The following is a 27,881-nucleotide window of genomic DNA, read 5'->3' on the forward strand; positions in this document are numbered from 1 at the left end:
CAGGATTCAACCTTTTCTGCTTGCCATCCTTTACGCCAGAAGTAATCATGTCTGGCTAATGCAAGCACGTGCACATTACATTTATTTAATCACTCCATAGTGAAAAGAAGTTTGTGCCAACACTGCATTAAAGACCAAAGATATGTTACGTTGACTTGTGGAAGTCCTATTATACTGAGCTTAAAGGGGCATCTTTGAACTAGTTAATGCTATCCCTTGTAAAAGTCACTTTAATATGACCATCCTCTAATAAAAATTTTAATTTAAGAGAAGAAAAACAAAACAATGGACTCAGAATTCTGCATGTAACAAGCCAAAAATACCGCTAAGGTGCAATAAGTTCCTGTACACAGAGATGAGCCTTTGCAACACTCTGCAGGCACAAATGATGTCAGATCAGGCATGAAATTGACACAGTTTTCCTCACAGTTGCACTCATTGGCTGCATCCATACTAGCAAGTTCTTTTGGAAAATCAGGCCTTTTTCCAAAAGAATACGCAGCACACCCACACACAAAATGCTCTCTTTCAAGCCAAAAATTGAAAAAATTCGACTCTTCTTCCGGAAGCCCTTTTTTGTTCTTGGATAAGGAAGAGTACCTCCTTTTGAAAGTTTCTTTTGAAAAAAAGCACGTATGGACACTCCATGGGCCCTTTTTTCAAAAGAGCAGTCTTCTTGGTGGCGGATCTTTCAATCCCTGACCCGTTCTTTCAAAAGAGCAGGGGCTGTGCAGATGCTCTTTATCGAAAGAGCTAATCGATCTTTCAATCCACTTTTCTGTGTGTGGACATGCTCTTTGAAAGATCTTCTGGAAGATCTTCTTTTGAAAAATCGCTGTAGTGTACACACAGCCATTCTGTTTAACCAGAGAATGGATGTAGGAACACAATTAACCAAAGCCTAATGTAACTCTAACCACCATGCCCTCCCTTTGTGGCATACACCAGGAAAGAGCTAAACACATAGTTTGCAATCCAATCAGATTCATCTTCCTGCAAAGTACCCTAACCTATGGTCATCTTTCCTTATGACATCAGAAGCTGTAGAACATGCACTCATGTAGCTGACCACATATGCATTAAATGAAACATAATGTACCATCTTCTCCATGGTTGCATTTGGTTTCCTCTTTTAAATGTATAAAACACGACTAACTGTAACACCACCTACGCTATATGCCAACACATTGTCATAAAAAATTATAAAGAATATAAAACCTGAGTCACATTAAGAAAAAAGTTCATCATGCTACTGCCCCCGACCCTCAACTCTAACCCAGAGTGGGTCAGTAAACAATGGTATGAATATGAATATGTCAGTGAACACTTCAATGGAATGGGCCATTCTGCTAAAGATCTGAGAATATGTGTCCTGCAACATAGAGAATTTAACAACAGATTAGAGCATGAGACTTCTGAGCTAGAGTACATATTCAAATTCAACACATTAACACGTGGAACGAACAGAGATATCAACTACCTCACACATTACAAGGACTGCTTCCCTTCCTTTGATGCTCGTAATTATCTCAGACAGTACAATTAACATTCCCCTGCCTCTCACCCCCTTCCTTCTGTCCTATTTGATTTGTCAACGTTTATTGCATTTTTTTTCTTTTTGGTCCCCTGTACTTATATATGTCAATCTGTATGGGAAATGAAATTGATCTGAAGAAGTGGGTCTGTCCCACGAAAGCTCATCACTGAATAAATCATTTTGCGAGTCTTTAAAGTGCTATATTTCTGCTGCTTTGTTTTGTTGGAGCACAGACTAACACAGCTACCTCTCTGTTACTATTCATTAATGAAGAAAGTCAACAGTGCCCATCATGGAGAAAAAAAGTCATAATTTACTTCTACCAGACTTTCTTCAAACCAAAACACAAGCACTTTCTATTTTACCTCTTTTTTATTTTATTCTCGCTCCACATTCTTTACTGTCCACTCAAAGATTAGGTTAGGTCTTCTTTTCCTTCTACTCTCTAGTTTCTCCTTTCTGAAATGTTGAGCACTGTGGCACTGAGCCACTGAAACAGGGGAGTAGCCCTCCTGAATGGGGCCTTTCATTCCAGAATCTAAATAAGGATTTTTGACCCAATTCTACTGAATTCCTATCTAAAATTATACAACAAATTACAATTAATTCATTGAAAAAACAGCACATCATAAACAGCATCATCACAAACAGTACATCACCAGAACACACTCCTTGGCTGTCCTTACCTTGCAGACATTATTTCCAGATTAACTTTTGTTGCTATACCTCCCTCTTCTGCAAGCCGTTACATATGCATCAAATATATCACACAACTAGAGTAAACTTTCCATAACTCCCTCTACTCTCCTAGTGTCATAAGACCTACCTTGGTTGACTGAACTACCCATCTTGTAGATCCAGGTTGATCTTTGTTCTTTCAGTCACCTAACAAACAATCTGCAAGTAAGCAATGATGTCAAAGGAAGTGAGAATATACACTTACTTCTCATTCTTAACTAGAATCCATGCCTAAGGAACAGGTGTCATTTTCCACCTCTCACACGGGAAATACAAAAGCTGTAATGCTTTAACACTTCAAAGAGTTAACTGAAAATCATACAACCATTTTATGTTCACACTGTAAACTTTAATAGCAGTGTTTTCCATTATAATACATGTTCAAGTAGCTGTGCATGTACCCCATAAACTGTCACTACTTCACAGGAAGTACCTCTAAAGTTATAGGCTGTTTCTACACATGCTGCTTTCTCCGAAAGTGACATGCTAATAAATAGCTCAAAATATGCTAATGAGGGACAGATGTAAATTCCCCATGCCTCATTAGCATAAGATCACATGATTTGGAGTCCGGAAGAAGCTCCTAAAAATTTTCAGGAAGAAGGGGCCTCTGGAAGGAGGACTTCCTTACGGAAGATCCCCCGGGGCCACACTTCTACACGCCGTTTTGGAGTCCAGAAAAGCTTCTTCCGGACTCCAAATCATGTGACTGTATGCTAATGAGGTGCAGTGAATTTACATCTGTGCCTCATTATCATATTTTGGGCTGTTTATTAGCATGCTATGTGTATAAACAGACATAGAATTACAGAGAGTGCTGACACACAAAGTTTTGAAAGAAGGCAAACCTTCAAAGGGGAAAAAAAATCAATTGGTTTGGGCCTTTTTTTTCCCTCCGCTTCTTTCTGGTGTATAAAAAAAGACAAACAGGAAAATATTTCAAGAAGTTTTGTCCAACCACTTTTTATACCTCATAAACATCAGGAATATAAATGCTTGCCTTCTCTGTTTTTCCCACAGGTCTCACTAAAGGACCAGAAATTGAGCTGAAAGCTTGCTGAGCCCGCCATTGGTCCCTTATTCAGGAAAATACTTAAGCACACAATTAACTCCATCCGGGATGAACTTGAAATTGAGCACATGCTTGTTTGTCTTCCTGTGTTGCCAGTACTTGAGATTTTACCAAGAGTCTAATGATGCTTGGTGTTTCACCTAAATGCCTATCTCCTGGAGTTACAGGATAACAGAAGAATCTCAGTTTAAGTCTGCCTTTTAAAGAAAAAATAAAATTCTAGACCTCAGAACTGAAGAACACAAAAATGGCCATACTGGGTCAAACCAAGAGTCCACATCTAGCCAGTATGCTGTTTTCTGAAAGTGATTAATTCCAGATGCTCCAGAAGTAACGCACAAAGCACAAAATCATCAAGTGACCCATCCCGTTACCCATTCCCAACTTGGGGCAAACAGAGGCTAGTTGTGAAGCACTATGAAGAAAAGCTTGAAATAGGAACGCTAATGTTCAAATAGCAGAAGGCAAATGAAAAGACCCACACTGAATTATTTAAAAAAAAGAAAATCATGATTTTAAGGAGCCTGCAAAGAGTGACAAAAGGATGTCACCAAACTAGGTCACCGGACAAGAAAATGGCAGATGAACTTCAACGTGGATAAATGCAAACTAGTGCATATTGGAAACCAATCTCAATTATACATACAAAATGATGGAATCTAAAGTAAGTCTCAACACTCACGAAAGAGACTGTGGAGTCATCATGCATACTTCCAGAAAACAGCTGCTTAATGTGTACCAGCAGTCAAATAAGCAAACAGGGCATGGGGAATTCCCTCATCCCCCCCTTAGAAAAGCAAGAGATGAGACAGAAAATGTCAATGCCACCATATAACTTCATTTTATACCCACACCTTCAACACTGGCTACGTCTACACGAGCCCCAAACTTCGAAATGGCCACGCAAATGGCCATTTCAAAGTTTACTAATGAAGCGCTTAAATGCGTATTCAGAGCTTCATTAGCATGCAGGCGGCAGCGGCACTTCGAAATTGACGCGGCTAGCCGCCACGCGTCTCGTCCACACGGGGCTCCTTTTCGAAAGGACCCTGCCTACTTCAAAGTCCCCTTATTCCCATGAGCTGATGGGAGTAATGGGACTTCTAAGTAGGCGGGGTCCTTTCGAAAAGGAGCCCCGTCTGGACGAGATGCGCGGCGGCAAGCCGCGTCAATTTTGAAGTGCCGCTGCCGCCCGCATGCTAATGAAGCGCTGAATACGCATTTCAGCGCTTCATTAGTAAACTTCGAAACGGCCATTTGCGTGGCCATTTCGAAGTTTGAGGCTCGTGTAGACACAGCCACTGAGTGAAATTCTGGTGGACCCAGCTCAAAAAAGATATATGAAAAGTACAGCGAAGGGCAACAAAAATGATGAGGGGAATGGAATTGCTTCCCTATGAAGAGCAATATAAAGACTAGGACGGTTCTGCTTGGAAAAAAAACGACTGGGGGAGATATGATATAGATCCATAAAATAATGAATGGAGACGAGAAACTGAATCAGAAAGTGCTATTTACTCCTTCACATAGTATATGAGCCAGGTGTTACCCAATAACATTAGCTGGCACCAGGTTTAAAAACAAAAATACGGAAACATTTCGTCAAACACCACAAAGTGAACTCGTCAGACTCATTGCCAGAGGATGTTGTGAATGACGAAAGAACAACTGGATTCAAAAGACAATTAGATAATAATTTAATTGCTGTTAGTTCCATCAACAGCTATTTGTGAAAGCAGTTAGGGATACAACCCAATGTTCTGTTTCTTCCGAAACGTCTGACTGAAAGAAGCTTGACGGGATGACGAGGAGCAGATCACTGGATGAAGTGAAAAATAAGATGTGATTCTTACTCAAATGTGAATAAAAAACTAAATGTTCTCCAAGATTCATATCACGATCAAAGTTCCCCCAAAACTGAGCAGCTGCTCACGCAGGAGTTATGAAGTTCTGAGCAGCAGGTTATGGCTGTAGCAGACACAGCTCTCTCTCCAAGCCCTGAAGCTGGTAGGGCCAGTAGGGAGGGGAGCAGGGAGCCCAGTAAATCCAATCCCCAATCTCCGTCCCATCATGTGCGTCCCTGATTACTCTCCTGCACTCCAAAGCCCTCACCTCTGGCTCTATCTCAGAGCCTGTACCCCCTTCTGTATCCCAATCCCCTGCCCTGAGACCCTTCCCAAACCTGGGCTCCCCCCTACACTTCAGACGACACCTCATGTCCAGTCCCCACCTGAGACCTGCACTCCTTGCACTCTTTCACCCCAACTCTCTGTCCCAGCCCTGAGCCTCTCAAACCAGCCCTACTCTAGAGCTCAAACCTCCAGCCACAGTCCTCACAGTCCTATGCTCCTCCCACAGCCCAAATCCCTTAGACCCAAACCCGCCACATGAATTTTGTTGTGTGCACCAATCTGAATGTGATGTATTACAGATCCACATTAGTGCACAAAAGAAAATTCATTCCACTCAGGGACAGAAATGAATGGAGGGAATGCTGGTAACTATTCTATTTCAAGTCCATTACAAATGTATGGGCAAACCAGAAAGTCTGAATCCAAACTTCTCTACAGTTTACACGCATGGGAGAGTATTTGACAAACATGATAAAAGAATTTACAGCAGACTATTGAAATACAAACTCATCTAAAGTTAAGCACGTAAATAAGTGTTTGCAGGTTTCGTGCTTTCATGTTTAAGCTCATTTAACATCTCTCTATTTATCAAGATTTTTCTTGGAGGCAAGGGAAAATGTAATTTTTCTGCACTGACATTGAAAAAAAAAAAACAGTAGAAATCAAATGGAGTACAACTCAGCTGGTATGGTTTCCCACCAGAAGATACACCATTGCAGTCAGTGCTCAAGTTTGTTTACCATATTTTAAACTCACACAGATTAAGTCTCTACAAAGCATTTAAACACAATGAATTTGCAGAGAAAGACATAGTTATTAAGGGTTCACAGGTAGAACACATCATTCACCCAGGGCAAACTAGTCTGCAGAAAAGCTGCAGAAACATAATAAAACCCTTCTAAAACATAAATATCTATAAATTTCACACTTGATTAGCCAATAGTCGCTGTAACTGCTGACTACTTACTAAGGTTTACATCAGTTTCCAAAGGTCTCAAGCCATTGCTGACTGAACAGATTACAGTGATCTACTGTTAGCATAAGCCCCTTGCGGGGCATTATACCACTGTTAAAACAAAACAAAAACTTGTGGAACTGTAATTCCACTGAACTCTTTATCTCTTCAAGCCTGCCTGCTAACATTTACCATAGCTGTTTCTGCACTGCTGACAGAGGCTATTTGTTAAAAGGATTGTAGCAGAAACAAGCATCAAGATAAAGGTTGGAGCTACCGCGTCCAGCACCCTGGAAGCCTGATCAGTCCCAAACAAGGGGATTTACCAGGCATTGGGATGCCCCTGTCATCAGCTCCTAGCATGCCTCCACCCCAGTTCTGGCCCCAGCCTCAATGCTACCCACCGCAGCCCTCTGCCTCTGGCCCTGCTAGCTGCAGCTCCAGTCCCGCTGCCGCAGGCTCTGCTCCAGCTGTAGACAAGCTGCCAGATGCCGACCTGCTATTGCAGGCCCCAACTCAGTGTTCTCTGGTCCAGATCAGGCTGCTGGACCACAGAATCCTGGTTTTTAGAGGTACAACCTGTACACATGAAAAGAATAAGTAACTGAATTCAGCAAATGTGATGGGGTGCTCTGACCCCATCCTTCTGCTGGCTGCAGCTGGCTGTAACCAGTGTAAAACAGAGGAGATGTCATACTGACTTTATTTACTTGCCTTGGCGATGGGACGTCTCCTCTGTTTTGCAGAGAGGAATATGAAGAGCACGACATTCTTCTTCGAGTGTCCCCGTGGGTGCTCCACATTAGGTGTCGGGCTCGCCCGGCGCCGCAGATCGGATCTTCCAAGCAGTTTCTGCCGGACCGCGCATGCGCCGGTGCGCACCGCTCCCCCGCGCGCTCCCGGCCATGTGCGCGATCCGGTCCCCACCAGTTCCTCTTAACCGCCGTCGGCTGCAGACGGAATCCAACTAGGCTAAGGCCAAGTAGTGTATTCAACGACTTTATCTGTTTTTTCTTAAAGTTTTTTTCAGGCACTTAGGCTACTATAAGCTAGCCGGTTGTTATTTTGTAAAAAAAAAAAAAAAACAACAACGAACAAGCTAGGAGAGGGACAGCTCAGCCAGTCCCAGTAACAAGCGCCGGAGGCCAGGAGCTAGGGCTATCAGCCCTCCTGCTAAGGCAGGCCATCGGACGGGGAAAACGGCACAAAGAAGGTGCTAAGTACCCACTTAAAAACTCAAAGACTCATCAACAATGTCCTCTTCAGGCTTTAAAAAAAAAAAAAAAAAAAAATGCTGCTTCTTGATAAGGCCCTCCAGCCAGAAGCGCCAGAGCGGCCGCAGCAGGAGGGACCCTCCGGGGCCCTTAAAAGGAAAGCTGCCTCCCTCACTCCATCAGCGCAGAAACGGAGGAAAGTATCTCCAGCCCGATCCCTGCCGGCAGCAACAGCGAGCGGGACGGGAGGAGCAAGCAGCCCCCAGCCGCAGCAACAGCTGATCGGCGGCGGCATGGAGAGCCACGTGGAAACGGCTCAGCCTCCGATACTCAGCCAGCCGCCCCGCACCGCAGGCAGGGCGGCGGCTAAGCAAACGCCGGTACCGGCGGCACCGCAGGCAGCGGCACCGACCCCCGGGGAACCGGCGGTGCAGAGCGCGCAGGCACGCAGCCTGCCGGCACCGGAGGACACCGCACATGCGGCATCGCCCTCAAGCGTGCCGAGCTCGGTGCGGACGGGGCCGGAATCCCCTGTATGCTCCCCAGCCCGATCCCTGCCGGCAGCAACGGCGAGCGGGACGGGAGGAGCGAGCAGCTCCCAGCCGCAGCAACAGCTGATCGGCGGCGGCACGGAGAGCCACGTGGAAGCGGCTCAGCCTCTGATAATCAGCCAGCCGCCCCGCACCGCAGGCAGGGCGGCGGCTAAACAAGCGCCGGTACCGGCGGCACCGCGGGCAGCGGCACCGACCCCCGGGGAACCGGCGGTGCAGAGCGCGCAGGCACGTAGCCTGCCGGCACTGGAGGACACCGCACATGCGGCACCGCCCTTGAGCGTGCCGAGCTCGGTGCGGACGCCGGAATGCCCTGTATGCCCCCCAGCCCGATCCCTGCCGGCAGCAACAGCGAGCGGGACGGGAGGAGCGAGCAGCCCCCAGCCGCAGCAACAGCTGATCGGCGGCGGCACGGAGAGCCACGTGCAAGCGGCTCACCCTTCGATAATCAGCCAGCCGCCCCGCACCGCAGGCAGGGCGGCGGCTAAACAAGCGCCGGTACCACCGACCCCCGGAAAACCGGCGGTGCAGAGCGCGCAGGCACGCAGCCTGCCGGCACCGAAGGACACCGCACGTGCGGCACCGACTTCGAGTGTGCCGAGCTCGGTGCGGACGGGGCCGGGATCCCCTGTATGTCAGGGGCGGAGTTACCTCCTCAAGGGAGGGGGAAGACTGCACACAAGAGGAGACATTGCAGCCCCTCTCCGCACAGGGCTGTGTAGTTGCTTTCTCACAGCCCTCCGCTATGTTGCAGACTCCAACTAGAAGGCAGGGGTCCCCCCCCCTTGGCCTACCCGGAGCCCCCTTCTCCATTTCTGCAACCAGCCTCACCCTGGCTGGGACCACCTCCACCCTTCCTGGGATTTGAACCGCTGGACTATTAGGCAAAGTCGCTCTCTCCGGGGTCTCGACGGTCTCCCTCCCCCAGACACAAAGGGTATGCACCAAGGGAGTGGTCTAGGTCACCTTCCCAAGACCAGTGCTTATACTGCCATGGTCGCCCCTACCACGCAGGGCATAGACACCATCGGCAATCTACTAGGGAAAGATCCCTACGAACGATCTCGTACCCCCGAGGGCAATTGCGACCGGGGACAGAGACTTAAGCATCTCAGGGGGGACTGGTTATGGAACCCCGAGATTTTTCCTCGCACACCTCTAGTGAGAGGGTGTACCATCATCAGCAGGAACCGGAAGGGTCCAGAGAGACGTACCCCAGCGGTTCCTTGCTTTCCTCCCCGGATGAGGCTACGGCCCCGGGGGGGCGTCCATCCTCCGGACGATCTCAAACAGTTCCAAGAGCTGTTTTACGAGGGTGGCCTTCACGCAAGGCTTCCAGACAGCAAAGGTGCAAGAGCAACACCATAAGCTCCTCAAAAATCTGAGACCTCCGGCCTCCTCCAAAATAGCAATACCGCTGATGACGCAATCTTGGAGTCTGCCACTATGATATGGCAGACTCCTGCGACTATTCCGCCTGTCCACAAAAGAGTGGAAAAAAAAAAATAAAATAAAATACTTCGTGCCCACGAAGGGCATGGAGTTCCTGTTCAGCCACCCACAACCAAATTCTTTGGTGGTGGAGTCGTCGCAACGTGGGGGAATAGACAAACATGCCAAAAAGCTAGAGCTGTTGGGCAGAAAGGTCTACTCCTCCTCCACGCTAATGTTGCCAATGGCAAATTACGCAGCGCATCTAGCGAACCATAATTTCGACAACCACATTAGGTTGACCTCCCTCATGGACTCGCTTCCAGAGAGCACGAAACCAGTGCTCAAGGCCATCATCCGACCATTTTATAACCAGTGGCAAAGGATCACCACAGACAAATGGGTGCTGGAGATCATAGCCACGGGGTACGCCATCCCCTCCCAGTTGCTCCCACCGCCATGACCTCCACCCGGGGCCCCACCTCCAGGAGACCTCCCATGTAGCGAGGCTCAAGCAGGAGGTAGACCATCTCATGCTCGTAGGGGCAGTGGAAAGAGTGCCGGAGCAACTGCAAGGGAGAGGGTTCTACTCGAGGTACTTCCTCACGGGGAGGTCCATCTTAGATTTTCGAGGCCTCACCAGTACCTGCGCAAGCAACGTTTTCGGATGATCACAAACGCCTCCATCCTTACGGCACTAGACGATGGAGATTGGTTCGCAGCCCTCGACTTACAAGGTCCTACCGTTTGGGCTCTCCTCAGCCCCCAGAGTCTTCACCAAGACCTTGGCAGTGGTGTCAGCCTACCTGCACAGACAGGGGGTATTTATATTCCAGTATCTGAATGACTGCCTACTCAAAGGGGCCTCGAAGGAGGAGGTACTACGCATAATATGTGTCACAGCAGGCACGTTCTCTTCGCTCGGCCTGCTTATCAATCTGACAAAATCAAAGACAGACCCCACACAGGACATAGAGTTCGTAGGGGCACGCATAAATTCTATTACAGCGAGGGCGTATCTACCAGAGACTCGCTTTCGGGCCACCGGCTCCCTCGCGCAAGGCTTCACCTTCAGCCCTATGGTGCCGGTTCTGACTTGCTTACAGCCGCTGGGCCACATGGCAGCAGCGACGTTTCGTAGAACAGAACGCCAGGTTACACATGCACAGCATGCAGCATTGGCTGGCGAGCGTATACAAACCGGCAGCACACACTGTTCACAGGATGGCGTCGCCCACAACGGAGGTGCACAAATCCCTGCAATGGTGGGTAAACCCCGAGAACCTGCTAACAAGGGTACCCTTCCACCAACCACACGTATTGGTTTTTCTTACTACAGATGCCCCCCTCATAGGGTGGGGAGCACACATGGGCGAAGAGGTGACGCAAGGGCTGTGGTCCTCTATGGAGCAGTCACTGCACACAAATATACTGGAGCTCAAAGCAGTGTTCAACGCCTGCAGACACTTTCGAGACCAACTGAAAGGCAAGGTAGTCGGGATCAGTACAGACGATACCTCCACCATGTTTTACATAAATCGGCAAGGAGGAGCTCGGTCCCGTGCCTTATGTGTAGAAGCAGTCCGGTTGTGGAACTGCTGCATCGCCAACAATGTAACCTTGAAAGCCTCGTACTTACCAGGCGCTCGCAATGTGAAGGCAGACCAGCTGAGCAGGCGTTTCGCACTCACGCACGAGTGGCAGATCCGTCCCGATCTGCTGCAACCGATTTTTCCACGCATGGGGTTTTCCCCAGATATACCTGTTTGCTACTTAGCACAACAAGAAGTGCCCACGATTCTGCTCCAGGGCAGGACTGGGACGGGGGCCCCTGAGGGACGCCTTCGCGATCTCATGGAGGGGCCCCCTGCTTTACGCTTTCCCTCCCACAGTGCTCATCCACAAAGTGTTGCACAAAGCCAGGAGGGAAGGAACCTGAATGATCCCGATAGTCCCAACGTGGGATAGACAGCAATGGTTCCCCCTACTCCTGTGCATGTCGGACCAGCCACCGATGTCCCCTCCGGTGGTGCTGGATCTGCTCACGCAAGCCCAGGGGTCCATAGTGTATCCGCACCCCCAAGGCCTGCGACTACAAACATGGTTAATCCATGGCTCAGCTCCCTAGAGAGCACATGTACGGAGGAAGTGCAGCAAGTCCTAGAAAGTAGCAGGAGGACTTCCACCAGGAAGACCTACAAGCAGAAATGGACTCGCTTTACGGCATGGTGTTCTACCAAAAAGCTAGCCCCCTTTCGGTGCCTATGGCTGTGATATTAGAGTATTTACTGGACCTCAAGAGAGGAGGACTCTCGCTATCCTCGTTTCAGGTCCACCTGGCCGCCATTTTGGCGTTCAGACACGAAGAGGAAGGGCACACGGTGTTCGCCCATCCCATGGTTACCAGGTTCTTCAAAGGGCTGGTAAGCCTATACCCCCCTCAGAAACCGCTTCCACCTCCGTGGAACTTGGACCTGGTGCTTAATGCGAAAAGGGGACCACCGTTCGAGCCTTTGGCCACGGTTTCCCTCCGCCTCCTTATGATGAAGACGACCTTTCTTCTCGCAATCACGTCAGCTCGCAAGGTGAGCGAGCTTGAGGCAGTTATGGCAACGCCACCCTGCGCTGTTTTTCCAAGGAGGCGGTAACCATACGGCTGCATCCAGCCCTTGTTCCTAAAGTTTCTTTCTGAGTTTCATACTAACGAACCTATTGTTTACCCTTGTTTATCCAAAGCCTCATAACTCTAACAAGGAGGCGCGCCTACACCTCCTGGACGTGAGGAGGCGCTAGCTTTCTATATGGACAGGACCAAGTCCTTCCGGAGAACGGGTAGGCTCCTAGTCTCTATCGCTCCCAAATCAAAAGGAGAATGTCTCTCTTCGCAGAGAATCTCTAAGCACATCGTATCTTGCATAAAAATGTGCTACGAACTCAAAAAGACTCCTTTACTGGCCACGCCCAGGGCTCATTCCACTAGGGCGGTGGCAGCATCAACAGCCTTTTTTTCAAGGGCGTTGCGCTAAAAGACATTTGCAGAGTGGCGACCTGGTCATCCTGTGACACCTTCGCCAAACATTACGCCCTTCACAGGGTATTCCAAGAGGATACCCGTCTCTCGGCAGCGGTCCTCTCGGGGACCAGCTGCACATAATCCGATTACCCACCTCCTATCTTGGGTTACTGCTGGGTAGTCACCTAATGTGGAGCACCCACGGGGACACTCGAAGAAGAAAGGTTACTCAGCGTAGTAACGGTGGTTCTTCGAGATGTGTCCCCGTGGGTGCTCCACTACCCGCCCATCCTCCCCACTCCGGATCTCTGTTTAGTGTTTTGCAGGAGCATCCGAGGCGGTTGGTCAAGGAACTGGCGGGGACCGGATCGCGCACATGGCCGGGAGCGCGCGGGGGAGCGGCGCGCACCGGCGCATGCGCGGTCCGGCAGAAACTGCTTGGAAGATCCGATCTGCGGCGCCGGGCGAGCCCGACACCTAATGTGGAGCACCCACGGGGACACATCTCGAAGAACCACCGTTACTACGGTGAGTAACCTTTCTTTCCAGTCTCCCTGCTTCCCTAAAGAAATTACAGACTTGAGAGAGCTAGGGTGTGTACTTACGGCTGGTAGCCCAAGAAAACTAGTACCTGTAGCCATGATACAAGGGTATTTGGGAAGGAAACCTGGGAAAGGAAGCAAATGGACTAAAACACTAAGCACACAAAGACTATACATTAGTTTCCAGTGGAAGTCCCCTTGGTGACTTTGGAATGATGAATACCCAAGGAACCTATGCAGACAGCAAAAATAGCCAGCAGACAGTTCTAAACGAGAATAAAGACAGGTGACGAACGAGTCTGAGAGGAATAAAAATAGAATGGGAGCACTGCCATGGTCCATAGCAATGGTTATCTTTTTTTGTAGAGCTACCTGGAGAAGCTGCAGGCTGATTTCTGAATGCCAAAAATGAACAGTGCCCATCTGGCTAAACTCCTATTAAATGCCCTTTCCTCCTTATGAGCCTATAAAAGAAAAGAACTCCCTTAGCTGTGGTCACATGCTTTTAGCTGATCTATTTGTTTAAAATATTTATATGGGTCATGCAAGGCTTCACAATAATTTCCTGTAAATACAATAATGCTGTAAGTTCACGTTTGGAAGCACGTGGTATACCTGTAGCAATGATTATAACTGAAGGAATCATCAACAACATTTTTTACTTTTTAAACAAAGAACTTCAGACTAGCATTTCCAAAAGAACCGTGGAAGGACATGGTTAACCATTTCAAAGGTAATGGTAATTCCCTGCACTACTACAGAGAATGCACAGCTGAGGAAATCTACCACATTTAGGAAGAACGATGGACCATGCACAAACAAAGGGAAGAATAAGTCCACTGGAATGTATTGTTACTCAGTTCTCGACTTTCTCTGCCTCCTATAAATCTTAGAAAAATTGATTGTACAATTTAAAGCTATATCTTTCTCCAAAATAGTTTTTCACTTGTGTAACAGTCTCTCAAATAGAAGATGGCCATAAATGTCATTGATCTTAATGAATTACGAGTGTTACTTTTCCACAAAGATAAAATGTATTTTTTCAACAAATTTCTCTTCTGTCTTTTTCACTGACGTTAAGCATGCACTATAGGCGCTCTCTTTCCATTATATTTATGGACACCAAAAGGATATTTCTAATTGCAATTCCTGCTGGAGTTCCCCTAGGTCAGGGTCAGCAACCAAAATAGCCAGAAGAGCCATTTTTTTCGAAATCAGTAAAAAACTCAATAATTCAAGAACTACATTGCATGTGAATACGAGATGGTCTTTAATAACGTCAAACCATACTTTTTGTAACCCCTATTTTAAGAACACTACACACAGTGATCAAGCTTCCTTTTCAAAATCAAGACTTCATTAGCAACACGATCAAAACAGAGCTACAGTGTCATATCCACAATGCACTCCACATATTAAAGGGGGAGTTATCCAACACTTTGAGATAACATATAATTTGCTATTTAGACATGAGTTGTTTGTTGTTGGGCTTTCACATGATCGCCATTTATTGCCTAACTTCTATGTGAGCCTTTGAAAAATCTCCCATATCTCCATCCCACAGCTGGAAAAACCAAAGCATGGTGAGCTGAAATAGTTAGAGACAAGAAAAGAACACAGGTGTCCTGATTCCTGCTGTACTGGCCTGTCCATTTGGCCATATCACCTCACAATAGTTAAGTAATACATACAAGTTCACTTCATCAGCCACTAGAACTCCAGTGAATTAAACAACAATTAAATTGGAACATATTGCTATTTTTTTAATTCCCATCTGACACCCAAAAGCTGGCTGGAAAGCATGCACTCAGCTTCTCCCTTATTTCTCTACCTTATGCCTGAAAGAAACAGAATTTTCCCTTTAAAACATTCATAATTTGCATTAAAAAGTGTGAAATGAACAATTGTCTGCCCTACCTACCTCCTAAAAACATGTGCAGATCTAAAACCAAGATAAGCTAATGAAGCAGAATCTAGAAAAAGAAGAGCCCAATTAGGTCACCAAATTTATCCTTCCTGATAGTCCAAAACTGTCCCTAAAGTAGGGGTTCTTAAGCTTTCAGAGTCTCCTAAATATGCGATAAAAATTCCATGCCTCACTTGTACCTGAGCAACTGTTTTAAAGTAAGTTAAAACCTGGGGCTGTGTCAGGGGTTGTTAGAAGAACAATTGCTCAGGGCCTCACACCATAGAACGTTTCATGAAGCTAAGATACTAGTGTTCAGGCATTAGACTTTCTGTCCTGGGCCTGAGTCTAATGCTGGCCCTACCCTTTAGCTTAGTTTAACTGATCCTCAGACACCCACTTGCAGTCCCCAGATGGTCTCAGACGCTTGGTTGGGAACTACCGTCCCCAAAAGCACGTGAAAGTATTTTTTGTTATCACCTCCCCCAAAATCAATGCAAAAGATAGATACCAGAGTCACGCAGCTTGGGTGTATGTCTTTTTATTTTCAAAGATAATGCCTGCCTCAGAAGTAGCATATGTTCCATGTACATGATAGTTGTTAAGCTAACTTTTTTTAGCTATAGCCTTAATTCAAACTGAACTACTTATCTTCCAAATGTTGTGTTATGTTGCACTAGGATCTAAATAACAGGAAAAAAAACAAAGATTACAGCACTACTCAGGATAAATGTAATCTGCTCTCTGGTGAATGCAAACACAATACAATGGACATTTTGTATTCGAGGACATCCTTTTTATCCTTAGGCAAGAATACTGCCATACACATTATATGCAACTGTTAACAAACAAACAAAAAAAAAAACCCCAAGAAGTCCTGTGGCACCTTACAGTCTACAAGATTTTTGGAGTATAAGCTTTTGTGGGCAAAGACCCACTTTGTCAGATACATCTCCAAAACTACTTATGCTCCAAAGCAACTGTTAGTATTACTGTTTATAGTATGTATGTTGTTGCTTTCTGCTAGATATGTTAATAAAACAGGGAACCACTTCAGTATCTTGAGACATGTCTCTTGGTTTTGGGTTGTTGCTTTTGTGAAAGGTCAGACCTAAGTACAGTATGGAAAACTCCTAATTATTAATGAGGAGTCCAGAATAAAGTCCCATCACTTAGCAACCCCTCTTTTAGCATAATATAGCACCTTGTGTCTGTGAATACAGCCACATGTGACTTAACAGTACCACTATTTCAGCAGCTGGCAATATAAAAACCACATGTAGACATGCATTAACCTAAATTTAAATGAGGCATAGCTTTAGGAAAGCCACACTTGGACATTTCTAATTATGTTGTCATATCTTAGGAATATACATGTTTCATTGCACAGAGTTGCCAGGTCTTATTTCACCTACACCGATGCCATGGGACCTGAGCCTTCTATCTATCAAGTGCCACGTGGTGGCTGCAGTGTAACAGTCTGCCCCTGTTAAAAGAAGTCACACATAGGCGTCTTCCTCTGCATACTATTCTCTTAAACTTGAGCCCTAGGGCGACTGGTAAATGGCAACAGGAGCAAGGCTGTGAAATCTGGAAGCTTTTAGTCATGGATCAGCATCCAGGCAATGGATGTATGTATCAGTTACTCCATTTTGTGGACTGGAGGTGGTAGAGCAGTCCAGCTGTTGCATCCAGGACTGAGCAGCCCTATTTAGGATCCGTTCTGTTCCTCCCACATGGGGAGCGGGATAGAAAAAGTGCCCTAAATACAGTCCACTTCAGCCCCCCTGACTGGATAACCGCATCCAGTGGGTTTACCTCTATGAGGTCAAAATCGAACAGTAAACTTTGGAACATGGAATATTCAGACTCTAATCGACAACCCAGACAATGAGTAAACCGAAAGATGGATGGCAATTATCTCCCATGAGCAGCAATGATTCAACATTGATATAGCTGCCCTGGCAGAAACGCGTAGACCAGAAGAAGGACAGCTAAGAGAAGAAGGTGGAGGATACATATTTTTCTGGAAAGGAACCACAAATAAAGAGAAACAAATTCATGGAGTAAGATTTGCCATCAAAGACGAATTGATAAAGATCCCATCTGAAGTCCCTCTCGGCACCAATGAGCATCTCATGACTCTCCTTGCCTGCTTGAAGCTTGCCAAAAACCAACAGGCAATCGCCATCAGTGCTTACGACCAACTCTAAATGTTGAAGATGACGTGAAGGAGAAGTTCTACACCCAAGTGGACACAGTCCTGAAAGACAACTCCAAAGAAGATTATTCCCTTGGAGGATTTCAATGCCAGGGTTGGAAGAGACTTGGGCCTCTGGCAGACTGCCACTGGGAAGGAAAGAGTTGGCAACAGCAAGTCCAGTGGAGTGCTCCTCCTTATCAAATGTGCAGAACACCAAGCTCATTATCATGAACACCCTCTTCCAGCAGGAAAACAAATTTAAGACCTCACGGCAACATCCTCAACTGAAGCACTGGCACCTCACAGACTATGTGATCATCTGTACTCAGGATCAGCATGATGTCCCTCTCACAAGGGCAATGACCAGTGCTGATGACTGCTGGACCAATCACCACCTTATTCAATCCACAAAGGCAATTAGAATTTTCACCAAATGGAGAAGTCAGAGAAAACAGAGCCAATGAAAGATCAACATACAAGGCTTGAGGGACACCATCAGACAAAGCGACTTCCAGACGGCGCTCCAAAGGTAGCTGCCAACAGTACATCCTGAAGATGTGGAAGAACACTGTTGTCAACTGAACAATGCCATCAATGGAGCCTGTGGAGAAAACATTGGCTCCTAGTCCAGGAAGCATCAAGACTGGTATGATGAGAACAATGTGGAAACTGAACACCTGATTAAGGGTAAAAGGAAAGCCTTCAGAACTGGGCAAAGCAACATCAACTGCACAATGAAAAGAGATGTGCATTCCAAAGCCAAGGCAGAAGTCCAAAGTAAAACAAGGACTCTGAAAAACCTGTGGTGGTCTGAGAAGATGCGAGAACTCCAGCATGTTGCAGACATCAATACAAGAGGTTTCTTCAATGCTATCACAGCTGTTTATGAACCAAGAAACCATGGAATCAATCTCCTGAGATCAAAGGATAGTACCCAACTCTTGAAAGACCATGGTGTCATTGCTTCTCACTGGAGGGAGTGCTATAATGAGCTCTTGAACCACCCCTCCACTGTGGTCCCAAAATCCCTTGACTAAATTCCTCAGCAACTGCCAAGGTATGATCTTGCAACACTTCCTGCCCTGAGTGAGGGCCAAGCTGCCATCAAAGCGATGAAGTGAAACAAGTCAACTGAACTAGATGGAGTCCCCACCAAAGTATTTAAAGAAGTGGGCCAGAGCTCCACAAACAACCCCACCTTCTGATTCTCAAGATCTGGGATAGGGAGAAGAGGCCATGAGATTTCAGAGACACACTGACTGTCAGTCCCTTTGAGAAGGGTGACAAGCTTGGACTGTGTAAACTCTCATGGCATCTCCGTCCTGGCAACAGCGGGGAAAATCTTAGCTCGAATCCTTGCAAACTGACTCCTGCCACTCTCAGAAGAGATTCTCCCAGAATCCCAGTTTGGCTTCTGAACATTCTGAGGATCAATGGACATGATCTTCACTGCCCAGCAACTGCAAGAAAAATGTCATGAACAAAACCAAGACTTATACATGAGTTTCATCAACCAGACCAAAGCATTCGACTCAGTCAATTGTAGCACCCTGTGGACCACCCTCTCAAAGATCGACTGCCCCAAAAACTTCATTAGCATCTTGAGGCTGATTCACGACAACATGACTGCCACAGTATTGAGCAACAATGGAGCCAAAAGTGACCCCTTTGAGGTCAAAACATGAGTCAAACAAGCCTGTAACATTGCCCCATCACTGTTCTGCATCTTCATCACCATGACCCTTCACCTCATTTATGGCTGACAGCTTACAAGGCCAAGGCTGGACAGCATTTATGGGATTCGCTTCAAAACAGAGATGATTAGGGATAATAATACTTTATGAAGTTTGTCTACACCAACTTCCTGCAAATCACTGACAAGGTACACATTGATAAACAAAGTAAAACAGGAATGTGTGTGTATATCTATATCTATCTGTCCAGATAGATATAGATATATGGGTATAGATACCTGTACAAGAGGCTATTTGGCATGCTTACATCCCTTTCTGCCACGGTGTGTTCCAGTCCCAAAGTGCTTCACATCAGGGCTGCAGCAGACGTTGCTCCAGCTGGGGGAAAAGGTACAGGGTGCTCCTAAGGCTGAGAGTCCCTGGTCAAAATTCAGCTGGGGCAGGACCTTACAGTGATTTTATCCCTTAGCCGTTTACTGGGTGCGCACATATTGGCTCAACACCACTCTAAGCGTTCTCATGGGACTGAAACAAAGGTTGCCCTGGTTACTGGTTCTTCCAGTTCACACATCCAAATGTAGGTGTTTGGGGCTGTTATGGCTAGCTAGTGTTTATGTTTGTGGGATTCAAGGCTATAACGTAAGGATAGGAACTTGGTTGTATTACAGGAATGGAAGTTCCCACCCTTGCTCTCTGAGGCCTGCAGGCTGCTCTTTAAGGTCTCTAGGCCTGCAGACAGGTCTGTTGACACTGGCAAGCTTCCAAGTGGCATGAAGATTGTCTACAGAATGAAGAGGAAGCTTTTCAATTTCAAGAGAGTGAAGGGTAAAAGCAAGACTTCCACAACTTTGATCATGGAGCTCCAATACACAGATGACAACACAGTTGCTGCTTTTTCTCCGGCAACCCTTCACACCATCTTAACCTTCACCTTTGCTGAATTATACAAGAATCTTGGCCTCATGCTGAATATCAAAAAGACCAAGGTGCTCCATCAACCCAGGACAATCTCATGTACCTTCTGCTGAAGTCAACAGAGAAGTGCTGGAAAATGTGGAGCACTTCCCATACCTTGGAAGTCATCTTTCTGCTAAAGTTGACATTGATGAGGAAATCCAGCATCATCTGAGCCATGCAAGCTCTGCTTTCACTGACCTGAGACAAAAGGTCTTCAAGAACCGGGAAATTCTATCACAAGGCAAATCTCCTTGAATACCATGCAATGGTTGTTCTACTATTGTACACGTGTGAAACCTAGACAACATACAAGTGTCGTTTGAAGGCACTTGAACAATGTCATCAACGGTGCCTCAGGAGACTCCTAAATATTTCTTGGGAGGCGAGGTACATGAACATGAGTGCCCTGGAAGAATTGAATGTGATCAGCATTGAAGCCATTATCACTCATCAACAACTTTGTTGGTCTGGTTACATGGTTGAAATGTTTGATCAGTAACTCCCAAAACAAATTCTGCTTTCTGAGTTGGACTAAGGACAGAGGAGTTCTGGGGGCCAGCAGAAGTGATATAAGGACATGCTGAAGGCCCACATGAAAAAGTGAAACATTTGTGTCAACACTTGGGAGAACCTTCCACAAGGCTGTCCCCAGAGGAGAACAATAATTTGTGAGTGGGTGGTGCAATTTGAGAGTTCCCAACATAGTGCAGATGACGAGAGGCAGAGAAGAAGAAAAGAGCATCAAAAATTGCCCCACATCCCTCCAACGGCTACCAACACCTGTCCCTTCTGTGATAAGATCTGCAGCTCCAGAATCAGGCTCATTAGCCATCAACAGACTCACAAAATAGAGGGTGACATGAAGACGTCCTACTTGTTATTGAGTGACCACCAAGAAGAAAGAAGATTGGAACGTACTTGAACAAATACTCAAAGATGGCTCACATATAACACATAGGGAAAAACCCACGTCACACTCTCTCCTGTGAGCATTTTTGCAGGCAGAGATGCAGCGCAATATTAAGGCCGCCTTAAAAATGTGTTAGAAGCTCATTTTACTGAAACTGGGTTTAAAAACAGCATTTAAACTCAGCCTCTAGCCCACCATATATGAAGCTATGAAACGATACTGAGTAAGCTGTCGATGAGCCACCCATTATTGCTTAAAAATCGTGAATGATTCTCACAAGTTCATCCACATATGGCTTCTGCTATGATAAGTCTGTGTGACTCACAAAATGTATAACATGCTGCTGATTCACCTTCTGCTTAACAACAGTCCATGTGGCTGAAAAACTTAAAGCAATGCCTATAACTTGTACTAAACAAATATATAGTCATAATTTTAAAATTAAATTTACTTTGACTTTAACATTATAGAAGAAGGCTGCAATGATTTAGCATAATTCCCCATTTTTGAGAGTGTGCCTCTTTTCTGTTGACTCAGTGAATTGAAAACTAATGCAGTACTAGGTATGTCTTTTCCCATCAACAGGCTAGTAATTCAGGCATTTGTCTTCCATTCCTTCTAATGGAAGGTACAAGCGTAAAGAGCTCTTCAATCCACTAGAAGAAAAATCAAAGCCAATGACCACAGAGTGTATATACATAGTATGCTGAAGCAAACTGGATCTGTTTAAAGAACCTTTATCATAATTCATATCCCATCACAAACTGTGAACCAGGCAGACAAAATCCCTTTGCAAGAGCAAATGTATTAAACCAAAGTGCAGTAGTCAGTGGCATACGGTAAGGGATAACCACGGCAGGTTTGTCAAATGAGAGTTCATCATGCTTCCTTCCAACAGTCTCAGTCATTGGAAGCATAAAAAGATTCACAAGCAGTAAAATGGCACTGTCAAGAAGACTCAAACAATCATAATATCTATTTCAATAAAGTCAGTTTCATGGCAATATAAAACTTCACAAGGCAAAATAAAAAAATGAGACTCCACTGCTGAGCATTTCCAGTTTCCTTTTTTTTATTTCAAAACTTAGTACATTTATCTATCATATTTCTTAACTACTCAGATCATATTTCATTAGGTCCTGCAATCTACAACAAGTTGATGCATAGCTCTATCTCCACAGAGCCTCACTGACTTTAACAATGCTCTGTGCCAGCTAAGGAGTCTTCCTGTATGTTGACATGTATCAGAGAGGTAGCCGTGTTAGTCTATAGCTTCGAGAACAACAAGTCTTGTGGCACCTTATAGACTAACAGATATTTTGGAGCATAAGCCACAAAAACTTATGCTCCAAAAAAAATGTTAGTCTATAAGGTGCCACAGGACTTGTTGTTCCTGTATGTTGTAAATTACAGGATCAGAGCCTTAATATGCACTTTAAAAAAATACTTTAGAATACATATTTTCATGCATTATGTACGCAATTTTGCATAAGCAGAATTCGACAATTTCCCATAATATAATCTCTAGTTTTAAATTCTGATGGGGAAAAAATTCTTACCAAGGATAGAATAGCAGCATTATAACTATTCTGTTTAGGTTATTGAAATATTTGTCACATTTGCATTAAAGAATTTGCAGAATTACACTTCTGGCCCACCTAAGAAAGGTAAAAATTATAGTAAGAAAAATATTTCAACTCAGAGACTTTCTAAGTGGAAGTCATAACATGGTACTAAAACGCACACTATTGAGACAAGGTCTATCAGACATTTTATAAAATTGTAATGTTCCAGCTACACTATTAAACACAGGCCAAGATATAACATGGAATAGTCTTGCCAGTGTCAGTCGGACCCAGTCTTGTTTTAATTACATGAACACGGTGACCATCCATCCCGTTTTCAACAGGACAGCCTTGTATTTCGGGTGCCATCCTGGTGTCCTGATTTATTTTACAAAAGAGGCTAATTGCCCCTTATTTCACAGGGTTCGCCGGCTTCCCTCACCTGGGGGAGTCGGAAGCTGGGAGCCAGATCACATGGTGGCTGAGCTGCTGTCCAGCTATTGCCAGCAGGGGCTGGAGCTTAGCCACGGCTGCAGGGGTTGAAGCCGGAGCCACGCTGGGGTGAACCGAAGCTCCAGTGGGGTTTGATCTGCGGCCTGGGCAGCGGAGGTTGGAGTGGGACCTGTGATTGGAGCTGGAGCCGGGCGGGGGGGAGGGGAGGGGGGAGGGATTTGAGTAGCTGGAGCCGGTAGGGGGTGAGCCAGGCTGCGGAGACTGGAGCGGGACCGCTGGGGCTGGAGCTGTGTGGTGTTAAGCCGGGCTGCAGAGGGTGGAGCAGGAGACCAGGGGTGGGTGTTGAGCGGGGCTGCTGGAGCCGGAGCCAGAGCCAGGGCTGGGGAGGCTGGAGTCAGAGTTGCAGGGTGTTTGAGCCTGTTGAGGGGGTGGTACCATGGCTGCAGTGGGGTTGGAGCTAGAGCCACCAGGCTTCCCCCAGCTGGGGCAGCCAGGAGCTGGACCTCTGTGCCAGTGACGTGGGCTGCCACCCACAGCTTGGGGAAGCCAGGAGCTTCACTGGTGGGGTGGCAGCCCTGTTCCCAGCACCTCAGATAAGGTGACCATCCGTCCCATTTTGGCTGGGAGGGGGTCATTCCCCATGTCCCATATTTGGCCGGGGGAGATATAGTCACCCTATACATGAAGCAAGTGTACTTTGGTTCTATAACAGGTCAAGGCTGGATCATAGCTTGGTCTTGTTCATGAGCATGCAAGCTCAAACTGTTATAGCATGCTGTGACAGGGTGTCTGCCCCGCACTGGCCTAACAAGGTTGAAACTCAGACTTGGGAGACAGCTGAGATGGCGAAGCCAGCAGCTGTGGCACAGATCAGACAATTAGGGTCCAGCTGAGGGCTGTATAAGTGAGGACTCCTGGAGAGGAGGAGAGAAGACACTTGCTGTGGAGCAGGAGGGACCTAGCTGCTAAGGAACCTGCAGTGGCTTCCTAACACAGAACAGGGTTGGAGAAAGGGCTGGCAGGTCTGGTGGAGCTCTGGCCAGGCAAGCTCCCAGGTTGCAGGGTCTGAGAGTACTAGGGTACTAGGGCTGAAGGTACAAGGGCTGTGGGGAGGCAGCCAGGATAGGAGAAGGCAACAGGTCTGACCCTTTGCTAATGATGAGCAGCCACTTCAGACTGCAGTTTTCCTGAGGCAAGGGTCAAGATGATGACGGGCACTGGATCACCGATGCAAAGTGGGTATTGGGGGTTCCCTGGAGGAAAGGATCCCAGAGAGGGAGGGCACTGTGGTTTGGGAGGGACGCGAGTGCTGACATAAGTAGGGAACAGACATGTAACAGCGGGCTAGACACCAGCCATCAGAGGCTGATCCAGAGACTGGAAAAGCTAATTCCCATGTCACCAGCAGGAGGCAATGAGGCAGCAAGTCAGACCCTGATACATGTGGTCATAACAATATAGCTTTTACACATGTTTGAACACTATCAAACTTAACACGTTAAAGGGGCATTAATATATCCCAAGTTTTCTCAAGACAGGGCAAACCCAACAATGTGTGAAGTCCCAACTTATGCAGAGAAAGATGGGAAGAAACTGGGCCATAATTCAGTTATCGTTCTGTTACTGCTGTCAAAGGTATAGAAGCCTGAAGTAATTGCAATGCAAACAATAGTAATAGTTTCCTCTATCTCTGTACCTGCTGTTGAAAAAAATAATACAGCTTAACCCATGTGTCCAATACTCCCAAAAGAGAAGGCTTTTAAACAGCTGCTTGCCTTATTTATCCCCAATGCTAGTGCCATATCAAACCTTCCAGGGCTAGCTAACACTGATGTGCTTCCTGCTGCGACCGCACAGAACTAGAAGAACTTCTGTTTGAAAGGCTGCCAGGAAACAAGACACTCCAATCATTTCAAGGAACTTTTCTATGGCCCCACATGCCAAAAAATAATATTTATTTCCAATGTTCATTGCGGCATTAGTGAAAAACATGAGAGGAACTCAACATACTTATCCCTACAAAAAAGCTACCGTGCTTAGAGACACTTTCTCATTCCATCCTTGACAAAACAAAAACGAAAACAACATATTCCATCCATGATAAACGTCCCTTGCTGGCTGACAAAAGGTACAACAGTAGGCCAAAAAAGGAAAAGCAAGAAAATATCAAAGAGCCCACGCTTTATTATTAACGAAGCACACGGTGTCATTATACCTTGGGCTCCATATGATACAAGTACAATCAATAAACACTACACTTCTTTATGTACTAGGACAATATGAGCTAAAAGAGAGTATGATTCGCCTCTTGCTTTTTTTCTTTTTTTAATAACCATTTGGGGAACTGTAGTCTGTGACATGTTTAAGAATTGACTACTACACACAGCCTGCAGGCTCAATCATCAGGGGCTCTGCAATGAGAAGTGAGAACAATAAGGCAGCCAGGGTCAAATGAACAGAAGAGATAATCAGAGGGGAGAAAAAGGTAAATCACTTTAATAATGAGAAGTCAGACCTTGCAAGGCTTTAAACAATATTAATTTAAAATCAATAAAAAATACTAGCTAGGGAGTCTGGGAAAAGAATTTAGAATAAGTACCTTTCCCTGTCCTTAGTGCAACTCTTAGTTCAACCCATGGATTTTTCCATTAAATGTAGCTTGAATATTATAATAATCAACTAAAAGAAGAAAACGTATGAATAAAATGTTTATAACACAAGAAAGACAGATTAGATGTCATCAGCTTTCCTGAAAAAAGGACTAGGTGGGGAAGGAAGAGAAAACTGTAAACATGACAGCAAAACACATATACAAACTCCCACCCCATTTTTCTACACCAAGCAGCATTACCCTCCCTGTTCATAATGGACTTTCTCAATAATAATAAGTTACTGAGGAGAGCGTGCCAATGAAAAAAACATGTAGCTATTCATATTTAAAATAACCTCTGAACAGAGTAGATATTTGACCATTTCCTGGTCATGTCCTATTTTGAGATCAGTATGAGGTATATGTCCCAATGCAAAACATGAACTCCACAAGGAATGGAACCTGTCTTCTTCTAATTTTAATAGCTCAGTGCCCAATGACAACCGTTCGTAAATTAAAATAAAAGTGAACAAATCTCAACATTTCTAGAAAGACACCTTTTTACAATAAATTAAAAGAAAAAGTAATAAGCTTAAATACTATGCTTCAAAACGTTACTGATGGAAGCACTATAAATACCCTTCCAGATCCAACAAATGAAAAAAATAAAATATATATATATTTTTTGTAAACCTGGATGAAAATTTAAAAAAAATGATTATTTGCACTCTGCATCTGATTTTGTTTATTCTAGAAAATACAGATGCATCACAAGGGAACATCTCCAAAAGACACAAAAAGAAGTAAGTGTGCAAATTGCATAAAACTCCTAAGGAAGAAAAATTCTAAGCAGCAAGGGGAAACAAAACAAGTATAATGTCAAACACTTATATCAAGACAGATCTTGAAAGCTTACTTGAAAAAAAAAAGCAGCATAATGTTTCTGAAGCAGTAAGACTCAGTTCTCCCCAATGTTCTCTAGAAAAGCCTACATTAAATTCTAACGGCTGTATTTGTTATGGTTTATCAGTCAATCACTTGGAAACAAATTCTGCTCTCCTTTCCTGTGTTGGGGAGTCACTTATTCCTCAAGTAGATAATTTGATTTTAATAGGTCTCGTTGATGAGAAAGATACAAATCACAGTTTGTATACAAGTGGCAGAATTTGTCCCTTAGTAGTTTCTTGGTACCAACCATACCCTGAATCCCACTATCTCCTTTAATAAAGTATTAGGGATGAAGAAGCCATTAACTCTACATGAAGGCCAAAGGCTGGAGTCTGACATGGTCTTTGGTGACTCCTAATCCTCCAAATATGAAGACACGTCTTTCTATTTTAAAAGAAGAAGCTAAAAAAGTGTGTGCCTAAAAGCCAGCATACTTATCCTATATGTCTGGTAGTTAAGGAAGGTGAGCTGTAGAAAGCTCAATTTTTGTGTGAAGCGCTTACTTGTATCAAGAGGTGTTCTCTTTTCAGTTCTAATTCCTTTTCTTCGTAATTCCTTTTCTTTGGTAGACCTACTGTTCCAGTCTTGGCTTTACTTCAGAACAGTGGAGATACAAGTGTTCCTTGTGGATAAAAGCCTACAGAGAAAAGAAAAGAAAAAGTTAGCCTTTGTCAAGGTGATAGTGAACACACAGAGTATTACCACAAATCTCTGCTGCTTCTGAGAGATTTCCTAGACCATCAGGAACTTCTGCAAAATTGCACATCTTCCATCAGTGTCATGACTTCAGATGCACTAAGTTCTATGATCACAGGCATTTCACCCATGGAAGGTCATGTTGAGTAGAATCGTCAAAGAATACCAATTCCACAAAGACTGAAAATACGTTACTGCTGTAAGACTACTACAATTCTCAGACTGTATGGAATACAATATCCTTCTGACTTTTTCAATGAAGATTTTTGTCCTTCCTTGTCATGCTTCAAATAGCCGGGAGAAACCCAGAAAATAATTGTGGGTCAGATGACAGAAAAGTATGAGACTTTTTTAAGTTTCTCATTTTCAGTGGGCACAATACTGTTTAGTGTGCCTACAGAATCACTGAATCGACCACAGAAGGGATGGGCAGTAATTTTTGATGAGGGGGCACTCCAAGAATTTGGAAAGTGGTCAAGGGCTGGACTCTTCCATGATATTAACGGAAGAAGTCTGGGGTCTGTAATGGAGGTTGGGCACAGAAGGGAGCTTGGGTAAGGGATTGGGGTACAGGAGAAGGTGTGGGGTCTGGGAGGGAGTTTGGGTGAAGTAGGTGGTTGTGACCTGGGGCAGGAACCTGGGATGCAAGGACTTGGGCTGTAGCCTCGGGCAGGAGGGGGTTGTTACCCAGGACAAGGTCTGAGGGGAGGTATGGGTGCAGGAGGGCCAGAGGGTTTGAGTTACATGCAGTTTGGGTGCAGGAGTTTGGGCAGA

The 27,881-nt window shown here is 45.4% G+C and overlaps 1 protein-coding gene across 1 annotated transcript in view; it reads right to left on the minus strand.

The window, feature by feature from the left end:
• Positions 1-27,881, minus strand: part of FARS2 (phenylalanyl-tRNA synthetase 2, mitochondrial) — a 424,448-nt gene that overhangs the window by 383,539 nt on the left and 13,028 nt on the right. The window contains exon 2 of the mRNA XM_074987722.1: positions 26,915-27,048. The gene's annotated coding sequence lies outside the window, so the exon portion shown is untranslated. The remainder of the gene's footprint in view (positions 1-26,914; positions 27,049-27,881) is intronic.

The sequence above is a fragment of the Carettochelys insculpta genome, chromosome 2 (genome assembly GCF_033958435.1).
Source record: "Carettochelys insculpta isolate YL-2023 chromosome 2, ASM3395843v1, whole genome shotgun sequence".
Classification (NCBI taxonomy): Eukaryota; Metazoa; Chordata; order Testudines; family Carettochelyidae; genus Carettochelys; species Carettochelys insculpta.